Here is a 17,332-nt window from a genome sequence, read left to right as displayed (position 1 = left end):
CACCTCCTTTTTAAGCTCTTTCTTCCATTTTAGCAACAAGAAGCAAGCCCTATCCATGTACTACTGTTCAACGATGGAGAAGGCTGATTTCCCCTTTTTTTTCTCTCATACTGTAAAGAAATCAGGTCTTATCATTGCATAATAGATAATGCGTGTGTGTTTGTACATCTTTGCATGATCTTGTGAGAGTGAGAATTACTTCTTCTCACTCTCAGGTTGATTGTAACTGAGCTCTTCCCTAAGGGACTTGGATTGAGCAGAAATACATTCCTTCGGGGGGGGTTGCCCATCTTCAACCCTCAATCTTGTCTCCATTACTTTTACATTTTCATGGCTGTAATTTTGTGAGTAATTTTCATTTTCAGCTTTAAGTGTTCATTCTCTTTTATATTAAATTTCGAAAATAAGCGAATATCATAATTGTTAAGCATACTACGTTGTTCGGGGCGTTTACAGGGGTATCAGAGCTTTGGCTCGGTCCTCACCCCAACACTGGTAGTGCTTACAATTATAAGTTTGTTTGTTTTCAGCCCTTGCATTGAGTGCTTGAGCATATTTTTTTTTCTTAAGAGTCTCAATGGATCATTCGAGTGCTATCCTTCAAGCCATTCAAAGTCTTAGAGAGGAGAATCAGCAAATTCGTGACCAACTTCTCAAACTAGAAAAGGTTGAGAATCCCAAAGAATTCAAGGAAAGAAGCCCATCTGCTTCAAGGAGACAAAGCCATACCAATGAAAGGAGCCGATCAAGAAGTCCAAGTACTAAGAGGCACTCCCATTCTACTTCAAGACAAAGAAAGAGATCGCGTTGAAGCTCATCCTCTTCTTCAAAGTCATCTGGCGCCTACTTTGATGGACCCTCTTCTAGTAACGAAGAGTCACACCCTTCTCATGGAAGACCTCATCATCATCAAAGGCGTCGACATTCTTCACCCTCGTCTCCATCTTCGTCCCCATCAAGCACTTCATCATCTTCAACCTCAAGATCCGAGCATGGACGAAGGCATAAGAAGAAGAAGAAGACTAAGTCATTATCTCAACTTGAAAAGAAGATCAAGTTCAGTATGTATGATGGTTCCCGAAATCCTGATCTTCTTCTAAAGTTTATTCGTTAATTTCAAATTTTGTATGATCGTGATAAGTATAAAGAAAAAGAAAAGATTAAGTTTGCAGCTTTACATTTAACCGACTTAGCCCATACTTGGTGGACGGGGTTGGAATATGATCATGCTGCCCCAAAATCATGGCGGTCCTTTGTTCGCATGATACAAAGCCAATTTCTTCCTGTTCATTTCAAAATAGATGTAAAAATGGAATGGGATCGGCTTTGGCAAAGGAAAAATGAGTCACTTGGTGACTATACCAAGAGATTTTGGGAGCTACTTTTGAAGGTCCAACATTTCAAGAAGATCAGTAGTTCAGAAAAGCTTAGGAAGTTTCAAGGAGGTTTGCATTTTAAATTTCGTACTGCTCTTAATCATTATCATTGTTCTAGTCTCACGGAACTCATTGACCATGCTGACACATGGGAAATGGAGCACAATGGCAACAAATCATTCCAAAATAATGATAAAAAGAGAGTAGCTGATGATGAGGAGTATTCAGCCCCAAATGAAGGACAAAAACAGCGGCAAAAGCAGCCATCAAATCAAAAGAAGATGAAGCCCTATGCACCTCCTAATGCTCCTCAATTTCGCTCCAATCTATATCCACAAGCAAAGCAACTTTCCGAAGAAGAAAAGCAACGCTTCATGAAAGAAGGGAAGTGCTTTAAATATGGACAAACAGGCCACATAGCGAAGCAATGTCCAAACAAGGGACAAAGCAAGGTTTCTGACAATAAGCCTAAGTCGCCAGTGAAAATCAATGCTATTAGTGATGTAGTTGCAAACACAACTCACACTCCAGAGACGCGCAAATTATTAAAAGCTTGGGGACAGTTGCAAGGTAAGCAAGCACTATTCTTGATAGATCTTGGGGCGAATGAAAATATCATTTCCTTGCAATTAGCTAAATAGCTTGGATTAAAGAATGAAGAGATGGACACTCCGGCAGAATTTCGCCAAGCTTTAAATGCTGATGAAGGTGACATAGTGAAGACTGTGATACCCTACATTGGCAAGCTCAAGTTTCAAATTCAAGGCTACAGTGACCAAGATACCTTCTGTATCGGAGACCTTGATAGTTGCGATGTGATTCTTGGCATGCCCTGGAATCATAGAGTAGATTCAACCATCTTCTCTCAGAAAAAGAAGGTAGAACTCACCAACAAAGGCAAGAAGTACGAGATCCAAGCTGGAGTTTCTGGAGACACCATACCTATGGTAAGCCATATGCAAGTCTCTAGAGCAATTAAGGATTGTGTTCAATGTTGTTTGCTTATGGAGAGTCGAGACGTGATCCGAGGGGATTTCCATGCCACGGTCTCGAAACAAGCATGCAAAAGGGTGCAGCACCAGGACTTCCCGGGAGGTCACCCATCCCAGTACTGTTCTGGCCCAAGCGCGCTTAACTGCGGAGTTCTGATGGGATCCGGTGTATTAGCGCTGGTGTGACCGCACCACAAACACAAAGGAATTCCAAAGAGCTCTTGTATACTCGGAAAGTGGCACGAGAGAGCTCAAGAGCGAGGCATGGCGGCATGCCATGCCGCTCATGCCACGGAGGACGCGACTAAACGCGAACCCTAAACCCCGCGCACATGGAGGCGACGCACAAAAGATTGAATGCCGCCGAAACAGAGCAATTCTTGGAAAATGAACAGATTTTGTTTCACAAGGATCGAACCACGAGAAGTGGCCTTGTGACACGAAAATTCTTAATAAAATTCAAGAATCTATCCACAACACATGCACAGTGGGTAGATGAAAAATTCATGAAGGATTATCCAAACATTCTTCAGCCATATCAAGAAGCTTTTCAGCTGAGGATAGCTGAATAAAAGCCAGAGGGCTGTCACAACTCTATAGAAACAGAATTTGTATCCTTTTTCATTAATTTCTCTTTATAATGATTTATTAAATTTATTTCCTTTGCACTAATTAGATATAAAGAAAAGTGCATTGGAGCTGGCCACTGATGAGTGGTCACAGGTTATGGTGGACCCACACAGTGGGTTAGAGAAAATATAGTTCACACTTCCACCTATATGGCTCGATTGGGCGCCTGTGACCAGAACTCACGCATATCGGGATTAGACTCGCACACAGAAAAGATTGATGCCTTGAAGTGTGGGCTAGATCCACCAGAATAGACAATTACAATCAACAACATGGCATGATCATGAAATGCTTATATAATGTGCATGTGTGGGCTGAAAGCTTGAAATGCACATTTCTTTGCATAGGAAAGTCACATGAAGATTCGGATACCATTTTTGCGATGTACACGGAAAAAGCTTTCATATGACACCCATACAGGGGGGGTCCCTAAATTTTAGGAGATTCCAAAATTTTAGGAGGTCCCTAAATTTTAGGAGCCTCGAATTAGCCTAAAAATCCTAGTCCTAAAAAATAGAGATGTCATTCTAAAAATAGTAAGTTCTGTACTCTGACTGTGCTTACTAAATTTGGTTGTTTCTATTCTTGACAGTATTCAGTCCAAAAAGGAAGGCCATAGAGAAGAGACAAGTGTCAAGACACTTGTCACACAAGTTTCCAAGTGTCTTACCACTTGTCACATCTCATGACATGTGGCTGGACACTTGTCTTGTGCTACTCCACTTTCCCCTTTTGTACGAGCTCTTCCCTCTCCTATAAATAAGAGCTCGTTTTTCTTCATTCAGCATCATTTTTCTTTGCTGTAAACTCATGTACAGCACCCACAGATAGCCAGAAACTGGCCCCATCCATCCCCATCATCATCCCCCACTTCTCCATTATCAAATTCTTCCATATTCCCTCTTCTATCACTGCTGTTTTAAAGGACAGCAAGCCTGTAAATTCATTACAGCACCTCTTTTTCAAGCTCTTTCTTCCATTTTAGCAACAAGAAGCAAGCCCTATCCATGTACTACTGTTCAACGATGGAGAAGGCTGATTTCCCCTTTTTCTTCTCTCATACTGTAAAGAAATCAGTTCTTATCATTGCATAATAGATAATGTGTGTGTGTTTGTACATCTTTGCATCATCTTGTGAGAGTGAGTATTACTTCTTCTCACTCTCAGGTTGATTGTAACTGAGCTCTTCCCTAAGGGACTTGGGTTGAGCAGAAATACATTCCTTCGGGGGGGTTGCCCATCTTCAACCCTCAATCTTGTCTCCATTACTTTTACATTTTGATGGCTGTAATTTTATGAGTAATTTTCATTTTCAGCTTTAAGTGTTCATTTTCTTTTATATTAAATCTCGAAAATAAGCGAATATCATAATTGTTAAGTATACTACGTTGTTCGGGGCGTTTCCAACGCGCCTTTTGGAGCACCACTTTCCAGGAGCCGACCAAATGAAGTAATAGGGATCAGGACGGACTGGAAAACCAAAAGTTTGCATTAAGGACATGCCACCATGAGCTCCGAAGTTGTGTATTACCATGGCGAAGCCCGCTGTCCTCAAGAAAATAACGGACTATAATGGCCCACGGGTGATGATCCACACACATGGCACGAAAAAGAGACCAACGAAGTGCCAACATATAAGTTTCTGCATCTAAAATAGCTCCACCACCCAGGCGTTTGGGGGTACATGTATGTGACCACGAAATCCACGAAATACCTATATACAATGAATCCTTCTTCCATAACATGAACGAATGGGGCGAGTAAGAGCCTTTAAAGTAGTAGGAGTCCACGACAGCAATGGCAAGAAATATGTAAGCATTGGCAGTATAATTGTTTGAGTCACTTTGAGGCGAACATGGAAGGGCCAGGCTTGCGACTTCCGATACATAAACTTAGCTGCCAGTTTCTGTGAAATCCACTCTAGTAGTTGCTTTGGCCGAACATCAACACCCAAAGGGTACCCAAGATGCCTGACAATGGAACCACCGGAAACAACCTGACCCTGCCATCCCAATGACTGTAAATCAGACTCCGTGCAACTGAGAATGGCTGATTTGAGAGCATTGATACGAAGACCAGAAGCATGACCAAAGAGCGTCCAAACATCTAATGCCTTGTGAATGTTATCCTTGTCCGCACACAAAATCATAAAGATATCATCAGCCAAAGATTGGCTAATGAAGGGCTGTCCCAAAGGAAAAGACAGGCCGGCCAGCTGAGTAGAAGCTACCATTGAAGATAACATTGAAAGAACCGGATGAGTCACCAGGGCAAAGAAGAGAGGACTCAAAGGGCAACCCTGTCTCACCGAGCGTGTAAGAACAAATGGCTCTGTAACACCCCCATTGAGCATAACTCGGGAAGAAGCCGCAGCACTAATGGTGTAGATCAATCAGGACATCCGAGTACCAAAACCCATAGTAGACATAAGTTCTGCAAGGAAATACCAATCTAAATGAAAGGTGAGAAGGATCGAAGCTTGCACGCGAGCTATGGCGGGAGAGTAAGAGCAAGAAAAGAGAGAGACAAGAAATGGAAACTCCAACAGTCACAATGTGTGACCGGGCCTTCCTTTATTCAAACTGTCACTAAAAGAATAAAGAATAAAGTGACGTGACGGGCGCCCGCCACTTGCAGTGTGCAGTGGCGGGTACTATCAGTGTAGTAATACACGGGGCGGCACGGTGGAGGCGCCTTTACCCCCAACAACCTCCCACTTAAAGGTGAATCTGCCCTAGTGAGAGAGAAAAGAAAAAAGAAAAGACAGTACAAATGTACATAGGTACAAGGGATGAGGAAAGGCGACATCTCATCCAATGCCCATCAACCTCCTGAGGAAGGCAAAGCGCTTAGTAGTGAGGCTCTTCGTGAGTAGATCTGCAGGATTCTCGTCAGTGGAGATCTTGACAAGGTCAACAGATCTTGACAAGGTCAACAGACTTGTCCTCCACGACACCACGTATGAAGTGATACCTCACCTCAATGTGTTTCGTCTTCGCATGGAAGACCGGATTCTTAGCCAATTGAATGGCACTCATAGAATCCGAATGCAGTGTAGGTGTAGCATCAATCCCAAGGTCAGCAACTAGACGGCCTAACCATATGGCCTCCTTGCAAGCCTCAGTGGCTGCAACATACTCGGCCTCAGTGGTAGACAAAGCCGTACACTTCTGAACCCTGGACATCCAAGAGACAACCCCTCCAGCATAGGTGAATACATAGCCAGAAGTGGACTTCCTACTATCTACATGTCCTACATAATCGGAGTCAGTGTACACCACAACCCCTGTATCTTGGCTGCCATAGCAAATACACATATCTACTGTGCCCTTCAGGTACCTCATGATACCCTTCACGGCATCCCAATGTCTGTTGCCAGGTGTAGCCATATAGCGTGCCACAACACCAACTGCATGCGCAATATCTGAACGAGTGGCTATCATGGCATACATCAAACTGCCCACGGCTGAAGCATAAGGGATCTTGGCCATCTCGGCCCTCTGCTCATCTGTCTGCGGACAATCGGCCTGTGATACCTTCACATAAGAAGGTAATGGACAGCCAATAGGCTTTACGTCCTGCATGCGGAAGCGCTCAAGGACTTTATGAATGTACTCCCGCTGTGAGAGATACAAAAGCCCCTGATGCCTATCGCGCTTAATGCGCATCCCAAGTATATGTGAGGCCTGTCCCAAATCTTTCATCTCAAAGCTCTTCTTCAGCTGAGATTTAAGAGCATCTAGCTCATCATGAGCTTTCCCTGCTATCAGCATATCATCAACATAGAGTACCAAGATAAGCAAACTGCCATCACGGGCTTTCTTCGTGTAAAGACACGGATCCATAGCACTCCTGCTATAGCCCTGTGACTGCATAAAGGCATCAAACTTATGATACCATTCCCTAGGTGCCTGCTTCAAGCCATACAAGCTCTTCTTCAACTTGCACACTAGGTGCTCCCTGCCAGGTTCTGCAAAGCCCTTAGGCTGATCCATATAGATCTCATCATGCAAGTCCCCATGTAGAAAAGCCGTCTTGACATCCATCTGATATGGATCTAAGTCAAGCTATGTAACCAAAGCCAAGACTAAGCGCAAGGTGGTCATCTTAACCACAGGAGAGAAGACCTCATCAAAGTCCACACCATGTTCCTGCTTAAAACCCTTTGCTACCAATCTAGCCTTGTATGCCGGCTTGGGGTGTCCAGGGGTACTTTTCATTTTGTACACCCACTTGCATGGCAAAGCCTTCTTGCCCTTAGGCAAGGCAACCAAATCCCAAGTCTCATTCTTATGCAAGGAGTCTATCTCAGGCTGCATAGCCCTCTCCCAAGAGTGACTATCACCCCTGCGCATAGCCTCATCATAAGTGAAAGGCTCTCCTGCATCTGTAACCAAAACATAATGCATAGAGGGCTGAAATCTGTCAGGTGGACGTCTGTCTCTAGCAGACCGTCTCACCGCAGGCTCTGCTGCCTGTCTAACTGCCTGTCCAACACCCTGGCCCTGTGGAGAAACTGCTGCAGACTGTACTACTGGCTGTGCTGGAGCTCTAGGCTCCTCCTGAAAGATCACTCTACGGATCTCAACCACCTTCTCAGGCTGCCTATGCATCTTGTCTTCATGGAAAACGACATCATGGCTGCGTACTATTTTCCGCGCCTGCGAATCCCATAGGCGATAGCCCATCTCTCCTGACTTACCATAGCCAAGGAATATGCATTTAATGCTCTTTGGATCCAATTTACTCCTCTTGTCCTTGGGCGCATGGCAGAATGCCTCACATCCAAAGACACGGAGATGCGCATAAAAGGGTGGCTTACCAGCCCAAACTTCCTTTGCAACCTGGAAATCCAATCCACTGGAAGGCGATCGGTTTATGACATGCACTGCCGTACTAACTGCCTCAGCCCAAAAACTCTAGGGTAGGCCTGCATGGCTAAGCATAGAGCGCACACGCTCCTGAATAGTCCTGTTCATGCGCTCACCAAACCATTCTGGAGTGGGGTGTAAGGGGCGGTCAACTGACGCTTAATACCCCTGTCATCACAAAACTGCTCAAAAGCACGTGAGACATATTCTCCCCCATTGTCAGTCCTAAGGCATTTCAGCCTATACCCAGTCTGGTTCTCAACAAGAGCAAGCCATCTCTGAAAAATTGCCAAGACATCGGACTTCTGCTTTATGGGATAAGCCCCAAGGGCTCACTCATGCGAGGCCTACCCGATTTCTTATGCGTAGACCTATTCTGCTTACCATAAAGACAATGATCACACGAGTCAAAACATGCATAATCCAAAGGCGGAAGATACTGCAAACTAAATAACATTTTGATTCCCTTCAAAGACATGTGCCCTAAACGAGCATGCCAAAGTGATACATGTGGGATAGAACCCACTGCCAAAACATGGTCAAGTGAGGACCCAGATACAACAGGAGGATAGAGGCTGCCAGACTTGGCGCCTCTAGCAAGCACAAGTCTGCCACGAGTAATCTTCCAGGCAGAATCCCCAAAACATACATGAAATCCTACATCATCCAGCTGTCCTGCAGACATAAGACTGCGCGTAAGCGCAGGTACATGACGTACATCCCTAAGCAAAAATGAGCTGCCAGTGAAAAACTGCAACTGAATATCACCCATGCCTACAATGTCAAGAGACCTGTCATCTCCAAGTCTAACTGAACCAGATATAGTGCGGTAAGAGTGGAACCACTCACGGTAAGGCGTCACATGGAAGGATGCTCCAGAATCCAATAACCAGAACTGTGCATACATACTAGATGTCTTAGTCAAGTGTGAAGCATCAGAAGAACTAGCTGCAAGTATAAACTCATCACCACCATCGGACTCCTCAGTCTGCGTGACATTAATTTCCTCAATCTTGACACTGAGGTACTATGCTGCGATCAGATGACTTCTCCTGCACTTTATCTTTCCCCTTATCCTTGCACTTCTCATTGCGCAACTCATGACACTGTGGTCTAATATGGCCCTTTTTCCCACAATGATGACAAGTGACATTTGCATTGCGCCCACGCGACTTACTACGCGACTTGCCACGAGATTTAGACCGACCCTTCTGTGAGTCACGGCCTCGGCCATTACCACGGTCATACCTGTCATTCCTGCCTCTAACTGTCAAAGCATGACTACCACGAGAGGCATCCAAGTTTTTGCGATTCACCTCTTCCTGAAGAAGAGCACTCTCAACATCTGCCAATTTTAGAGTAGCACTAGAGGCACAAAGAGCAGTACGGAAAACATCCCATGACTCATTCAGAGTCCCAAGCAAGAAAAGAGGAGTTACTTCCTCTCCAAAGGTGATATTCTGCGAAGTCAGGTTCTTCAGTATAGCATGGAACTGGCTCAAGTGAGCAGACATAGTCGCATTATCCTTCATGCGCAGATCCATAAGCTGCTTCAACCAGTACATCTGACTCGCCGGACTTTTCTTATCATAAAGATTCTTGATCTTATTCCATAGATCCCATGCAGTCAGTGCTTCCTCAAATACATTATAATGTACTTGTTCAGTGAGAGACAATACAATCGTGGACTTGCATAGCTCATCAAGTTCAAGCCAGTCATCATTGTCCATAGTTTCAGGCTGCTCCCCACTCAACCGAAGTGGCTTAACCTGAGATTTCTGCACCAAGACCTGCCAAATTTGACTCTTCCAATAAGAGTAGTTGGTACCATCCAACTTTGTAATGTTAAAGATGGCACTATCATGCGAAGATGACGCCACTATGCAGGCTGGAAATGCCCAAACAGTCCAAAACTGCTTGCTGTTTTACTGCAGAAACTGCCCAAAAATGACCAAAACGGGGTCCAAAAGGGCGAGTAAAGTGTGCCAAAAGTTGCTGCCCACTTAGTGCTAGGTGCGGTACACCAAATCAGGATATTTCAGCATGAAAAGTACACCTCAGTCCACCAATAACTGCTTGCTGTAATAAATTGCAGGTATGCAGTCTAGAGAGCAAACTCTCCCAAAATAGGATCCAATGTCAAGCAAACAATGCTAGGTCCAAAGCCGGCATGAAACGGACATAAGCAAGGCCAATGATAGTGAAAAGAACATGAGCTCAACACCGAAGCATGTCAAAATAAGATCTGCCAATGAAAGGCACACCCCCAGACACTCTAGGCAAAGTGTACCTGTAATTGCCAAAACCTGACACAAATAGGTGTCTGCTCAAAGAGAAAGATCCAAATATGAGACTCAGCTCATAAGCATCCTGTGAACCAAGAGTACATCAATGCATATCCATAAAGATCGGAGTATGATCCCAAAGTCTCAATGCGTATGTAGCTGCTCAAGACATAAACTGCTCCAAATACATGTAAGTGCTCCAATAGCATGCAACTGTCAAAGATCAAGCAAGCATGTAAAATGCTCCCACTGGCACAAAAGGCGTACAAAGCGAGCTCAGAAGCTCAAACAACCCAAGAGAAAGCACCAGTGATAAGTGACCCTGTCAATGCATCAAGCGCATCCAAGAGAGCATGACATACATGAAGCACCGGTCGTATTAACCATGAAGCAATACATAAGCCCAAATAAGCTCTCGGTCAACTCAATGACATCCAAATAGCAACCAAGATCAGTGATCAAGTAAGCCGAGAATGCTCAAATACATCCAAATCCAAGCTCCAAATGTCGGTATGGCATACACGAACCAAATAGCATATGTCACGAACCAAAGCATGTAATGCAAAAGCCTAACTGTCAAGCAGAGACATGAGGCATAGGCGGTCCACGAGCATGCCAAGTCGGTCCAAATGCCAGTGAAGATGGAGCTAATGCGAAGCTCAAAAGCATCCCATAATCTCATACATATGCTCCAAGTCGTCCCCAAATGTCAGAGACATCATGCCAAAGCTCAAAGCATACATCCGGTATCGGTAGGTAAGTGCCAAAGCATGTAAAGTACCTTCAGCCCACTGTTATTCCAGCATGTATTTACTGTTCTAAACAGTAGATTTCAGCCCCAAATTCAAGCCAAAATCATGGTCAAACCAAATGCATACAACCCCAATACATCCAGGTAGGAAGTAGACTGCATACGGGCATCAAATAAGGTAACCGGAGTAGAGTATAAGCATCAAATGCCAATGCCAAGTGTGGCTGTCCTGTTTCCAGCACTGTATAACAGTAAATAACAGTCCCAAATCAGCCAATATTTCAAGCCAAAATCATGGCATAATCATGTGCATACATTCCCAAGGCACTAGGCATCATATAGACCGCATACGGGCATCAAATAGCACAACCGGAATGGAGTATAAGCAACAAATGCTAATGCCAATGGTGCTGCCCTGTTTTCAGCCTGTTATGACAGTTTATGACAGTCCCAAATCTGAAGAAATCAGCCCCGAATGATCAAGAACAATGCCATAAGCTTGAATGACATCAAACATGAAGTCTATAGCCCTCTTAATCAAGGTAGAGAGCAAGAAGCAATGGCCAAGTGTGGAGCTGAAGTAGATGAGTGCTCACAGCCTGGAAAAAAATGATACAATCTGCCCTATTGGTGCTGAACTTGCTGCTGCTCCACATGGGCTGAAAAGGGGGTAATGGGGGGCTCAAGAAGGGCCTATCAAAGGCCTATGACAAGCCTCTTTGAGCCTTGATAGGTGTAAGGCATAATATGAGGGGAATAAGCTTCAAGGGTTTGAAGCCATGGCTGCCCTTGCTGTTTGCAACCTGTAGACTGAAATAAAACCCTGAAAGAATGATCAAATACCTCAGTATCAATGCCTTGAAGGTGCCTCAATAGGCTGGGAAGGTGCTCGGGAAGCCGGGGAGTGACGGAAGCTCGGGGAGATCGGATATGGCTGCCGGGATGGAGATCCAATGCATGAAGCGAGTCCATGCGAAGGTCGGGAAGCACCGAGTCGAGCTCGAGCAACAGAATGCCAAGCTCTGATACCAGTTGAAAGGTGAGAAGGATCGAAGCTTGCACGCGAGCTATGGCGGGAGAGCAAGAAAAGAGAGAGATAAGAAATGGGAACTCCAACCGTCACAATGTGTGACCGGGCCTTCCTTTATTCAAACTGTCACTAAAAGAATAAAGAATAAAGTGACGTGACGGGCGCCCACCACCTGTAGTGTGCAGTGGCGGGTACTGTCAGTGTAGTAATACACGAGGCGGCACGGCAGAGGCGCCTTTACCCCCAACACTAAATAGTTAAAAGCCTTTTCCATTTTCCTGACTAGAGTGCCTTGCATAGTCAATAGCCATTTGCACATTTAAGATATTATGCAGAATGTTGCGGCCCTTAATGAAACCATATTGAAGAGGATGCACAATAGTTGGAAGGTGCTTGTGGAGCCGATTCACCAGCACTTTGAAAAAGATTCTATACATCGAACCCATTAAGGAAATTGGTATTCAATGTTGCAACATTGACGGCGAAGGAACCTTTGGAAGCAGTTTGATAAGGCCTTCTTTCCATGAGGAAGGCATGAACCCGGTTTCCCAAACCTGCTGAAACATAGCCGCCAAAGGCTTCACCAGTTGGGTAGCAAAGCTCTCAAAAAATTCATTGGTGAGACCATCCCAGCCGGGACTTTTATCCTTAGGCAAGTGTAACAAAACAACCATAACCTCCTCCTCACAAATATCAACCTCCAAAGTAGTTTTCATATCAAGTGGAACCTGATGGCGGACCAACTCATAGAAGACTGAGTGTGCATGCGTAACCTAGTCAGAAGGCGACGGAGAAGAACCAAGAAGATCTAGAAAATAATTCCTGCACATATTGACAATGGTCTACGGATCAGTGACCATTCGACCTTCTAAATCCTGGAGTCTAGTCATATTTTCTGGAGCAGGAGAAACATGCAGCGTGCGAAAGAACTTATGAGTCTGACAAGCACTATCTTGCAAATTGTCAGTCAAATTGTGCAATTTGGCCTGCTGATAAGATTTCAACTGAAATTCTTTAATAAAATCAGCCAAACGCTACGCCAGGGACAGCAGAAATTCATCATCTAGGGTGTCCACCAGTAGCGAACAAACCAAAGCCAGTAAGTCCTCCGCTGCATGTCGACGTCGTCGACAAAGAGAGACATGATGGATCCCATACTACTGAGCAACCCGCTGCACATTAGAGAGCAGTCGTTCAAAGGAAGCCATGCCCTCAGAGGCGAAGTCCAATAAAAATCTCTCAATCAATTGCTGCATATAGCCCTGAAAAATTGAATGCTTCAAATAAGACGAGTTGAAACGTAGAGTCTATCCAGCAACTGCATAAAAGGTGCAATGGGTTGTGCCAGTATCTCAAGTTGGAGAGCGAAATGGTCCGACAAGGCATATTGCTGCAAGATTTTCATTTCCAGCATCTCAGGAAGAAAATCATCATCCTGCATGATGTACATTCGGTCCAACCGCGACCATGTAGATGCATACGACACGGAATGGAAAGTAAACCCTGTAGAAGAAGGGTGTAGCCAAGACCATAGATCTTGCTTAAGTACCCCAAGAGCAAAGGCATTCCACACCGGACTTTCCGGAGCATCCATCATCGAATGCCTTGAAGTGGACTGTGAAGAGTCAACACACATATTGAAACCCCCATCCAAAAACCCCTTCTGCCAAGTGACATGGAGCTCTGCAAAGTCTTCCAAAGATCCCGGCAGGATAAAGGGTCATTCGGAGCATAGAGGCCAAGCAACCATAAGATCTCTCCTTCAAATAAAATTTCAATTACCACAAAGCGGCCCTATACATCATTTTTAATAAGAACAGGCTGATATTTCTCATGGACAATCATAAGCACACCAAAATAATGCATAGCATGTGTCCCTGCATAAAACAAGCGAAACCCCAGGCAATCCACAACTTTTCTTGCTTCACCGTGACTCTTGTGCTCAACCGCACACAAGACATCCCACTGATTCTCATGCAAGACAGTCCACATGGCATGTTGCTTATGGCGAGAACAAATGTCTCGCACATTCCACGTGGCTATCTTCATATATCTTCAAAAAGAAAATCAAGAACGAGGCACCGCTTGCCTCGATTTAACCTTGTCTGCTAGAATGTCAAGGACACCGTCATCCAGAAAATCAGCTAATACTGCAAAAGAATTCTGCCGGCCAGCTTTAGAGATAGACGGGATATCCAATGTCTTGGGAATGGAACGGGGATAACGACGATCCCAGGGTGTAATCACATTATCTCTAGAATCAAACGCCAACTTAGCAGGTGGACCCTTTGGAGCGCCTGTATATACTTTCCTCGTAGGCTGATTACGGGGAGTAGAAGGAACCATAGTACGCGTAGCATGTTGTGAAGAGAACATTTCTTTCCTGTGCATATACGTGCGCATGGAGTCCTGTGACACAGTAGGCCCAGAATCCGGCAGGCCAGCATCCAACTTTTTACCTTTTTTGGGACGTGCCTCTAGCCAGTCATTGCTACGGGAATCCAAACCCAAAACCTATTGTTTACCTTTATCCAAAACATTAGATGGCCGGGGTTCCTCCTGTGACGGAGCATCAAGCACCATGTCATCCATGGGCGGCACAACATGCACATCATCTGAAGACGCTTGCCTCTCTGGGCATTCGGCCATAAAATGCCCCAATTTACCACACGAAAAGCAGTGTCCTGCAAAGTTGCCCCATTTTAAGTGAAAATGCAATGGATGCATGCCAGAGCAATTAAGGCACAGACACGCAGGCCTCTTCCTGGCAGTGTCCCATAACATACACAAACGGTTTCGATTCATTGCCCTTACTTAGGCTTGGGGGGACCAGCACCGTTCCCACAACGGCCATGGCATCCTTTAACAATGGCCAATAGACAGCCGGGCAATTTTCCACTTCAACCCACACTAGGCATTCACGTTGAAGTAGGTGCTGAAGGTCTGCCATAGGGCGCCATGGCATAACATGGCCCAAATGGCGATCAAAGAACAATGGTAGTTTGGACAGGAGCTCAGCCCGATGCTTCTCAGATTTCAACAGCACCTCGTAGAAGCCTCAGGGCCCAACAAAAATCTCCTCAACACACTCCCCTTGTAGTAAATGGTGCAGCCACTGGCGAATATGGGAAACCACAAGGATCCTGCCAGTGAAGAAGAGTATAACCGCACGGTCATAAAACACTGAAAAAGAGTGCAGGACAGTTTTCGGGTCCACCGTGGCTTCCAAAACCTCTTCAGTTCCCGAGTCAGAAAAAGCTTCATGATTATGCTGGACATAGTCACCAAGCAAAGTGTTGGCAAACTCTAGCAAGTGCTCCCAGTCAATCTTTCGCGAATCCACAGAATCAGAAGCCACCTGAGCATAAGAACATTCCTGATGACCCATTGTCTCTTCGGGCGTATGCTTGGAGCGTTTGCCCGCAGGTTGAAAGTTAGGAGCAGGAGGCATTTTCTCTGTGCAAGGAACCATATCCTCCGGTTCCTTTGTATCAGAATCCGGACCAAGGGCTGTCACCGTTTGGTCGATAAAAGCCATATCCAGGCCAGCCATGCTTCTCTCTGAGCTGAGATGGGATGACAACAAAGGTGAAGGAGCAGGTCAAGAACTGGGCGTCTCTCTCTCTCTTTCTTTCTTTTTTTCATAAAAGGTAATTGTATTAATTACGAAAAAAAGGTACAAGTTTGCATGATTACAAGATACATGATGGCTCTACCCCATCATGTGTACACACATGACTCTCTACAAGAACCAGACAACCAAAGAGTTACAAAGTCATGGCAAAGACACAGAGGAAATTGCCATATGCCAGGGATGTAAGTCCTCCCGAGGAAGCATGTCAGAGTGCCGAAGAAGATCTATCTGCCAATACAAGAGACCTTTAAGCCGCGCAATATGCCGTTGAACATTAAAGGCGGAATCAAAAAGAAAAGCATTCCGAATAGTCCAGTTATGCCAACAGTCCCAATATCGAAGAAAGTGAAACAAGATCTTCATATGAGGCTGTGTCGGTGTGGGATATTTGGGCCCCCCAAAAACCCAATCGGCGTAGCGAGAAACCAACCACCGCTCACCAAACGGCCGACAAGAATGACCAGATTTTCTGAGAGATGGGGCAAGAAATAAAACGATGACGGGCAGATTCCACAGTGGTGGTGCAAAAGAAACAGTTGCCGTTGGAGATTCGATGCTTCGAAAGGGCTGAAGCAAGCGGAAGACCACCAATCATCACCCTCCAAAGAAAAACCTTATATTTGAAGGGTGTCTTGTTCAACCAGCCCTCCATCACAGTTGCCCTCCACCAAGACCTGGATTTATGCCATCCCCATAGAGTATTAGCTTTAGTAACCAGCCATTGATGATCTTTAATCAGAGGATGATACATCTGCTCTCTCTCTCTCTCTCTCTCTCTCTCTCTCTCTCTGTGTAGGTCCCGCAGACCTGCAAAATCAGGAAACCACCTAGTTGCAGCAACAGGACTACAACGGGGCTCCTGTGCACAACAGGACAGACGCGCGCAGGTGAACCCCTAACAAACAGGGCGTGTGAAAGCAGGTGAGTAGCTGAGGGCGTAGATCCAAGCGATTGTGTAGCGTCCGAGGGGAGATGTGAGGCACGACTCCGCGCACTAGGGCACACTCGCACAGCAGAGGGAGACCGGGTCGCAACCTGATGGCCACGGCAGACGATGCGAAGGCAACAAAAGAAACAGGGACGACGCAGATCTGGCAAGCACGGACATCGTCAGCGAAATCTGAGCCCCCACAAGTAGGCGCCCACGTGCAGTATGAAGTTCGTAGGCAGGAAACGACGACCCAGGCGATTTAGGGTTTCCTCTGGCGGCACACGGACAGGACGCGATCGACCGCCATCTCCACGCGCGCCATCGTCTATTGAAATACTCTGAGTGTGTGTGTGTGTGTGTGTGTGTGTGTGTGTGTGTGTGTGTGTGTGTGTGTGTGTGTGTGTGTGTGTGTGTGTGTGTGTGTGTGTGTGTGTGTGTGTGTGTGTGTGTACAAGAGCAGGTCAGCTCTCTGAGCTGTGCAGGGTTACAGTCGCATGCTGCCAGGTTCTCTCTCTCTCTCTGTGCCAAGAACTCTCTCTTCTTTTTTTCGTAAAAGGTAATTGTATTAATTACGAAAAAATGTACAAGTTTACATGATTACATGATTACAAAATACACGAGGGCCCTAGGCCAACGTGTGTAAAATCCCAGTACTAATCCACGAAAAAGGTTACACAAATCATGGCAAAGACCCAAAGGCAATTGCCATATGCCAGGGAAGCAAGTCCTCGCGAGGGAGGAAGTCCGAGTGCCGAATGAGATCTATCTGCCAACGCAAGAGACCTTTAAGCTGGGCAATGTGTCTCGCTACATTAGAGGCCGAATCAAAGAG

The 17,332-nt window shown here is 45.5% G+C and overlaps 1 protein-coding gene and 1 non-coding gene across 9 annotated transcripts in view; both read right to left on the bottom strand.

The window, feature by feature from the left end:
- LOC148025334 (uncharacterized) overlaps nt 1-17,332 on the bottom strand; it is a 226,239-nt gene that overhangs the window by 47,936 nt on the left and 160,971 nt on the right. The gene's annotated exons all lie outside the window — the stretch shown is intronic.
- On the bottom strand, nt 2,444-2,562 carry LOC148025336 (5S ribosomal RNA). Its single transcript, XR_015693217.1, has one exon. It is a non-coding gene; the product is annotated as a 5S ribosomal RNA (ribosomal RNA).

This window comes from Lygodium microphyllum, chromosome 14 (assembly GCF_053477565.2).
Source record: "Lygodium microphyllum isolate KBCC chromosome 14, Lygodium_microphyllum_v1.1.10, whole genome shotgun sequence".
Lineage (NCBI taxonomy): Eukaryota > Viridiplantae > Streptophyta > Polypodiopsida > Schizaeales > Lygodiaceae > Lygodium > Lygodium microphyllum.
Note: the sequence above shows the minus strand (reverse complement) of the source record. Positions and strands in the feature narration are given on the sequence as shown.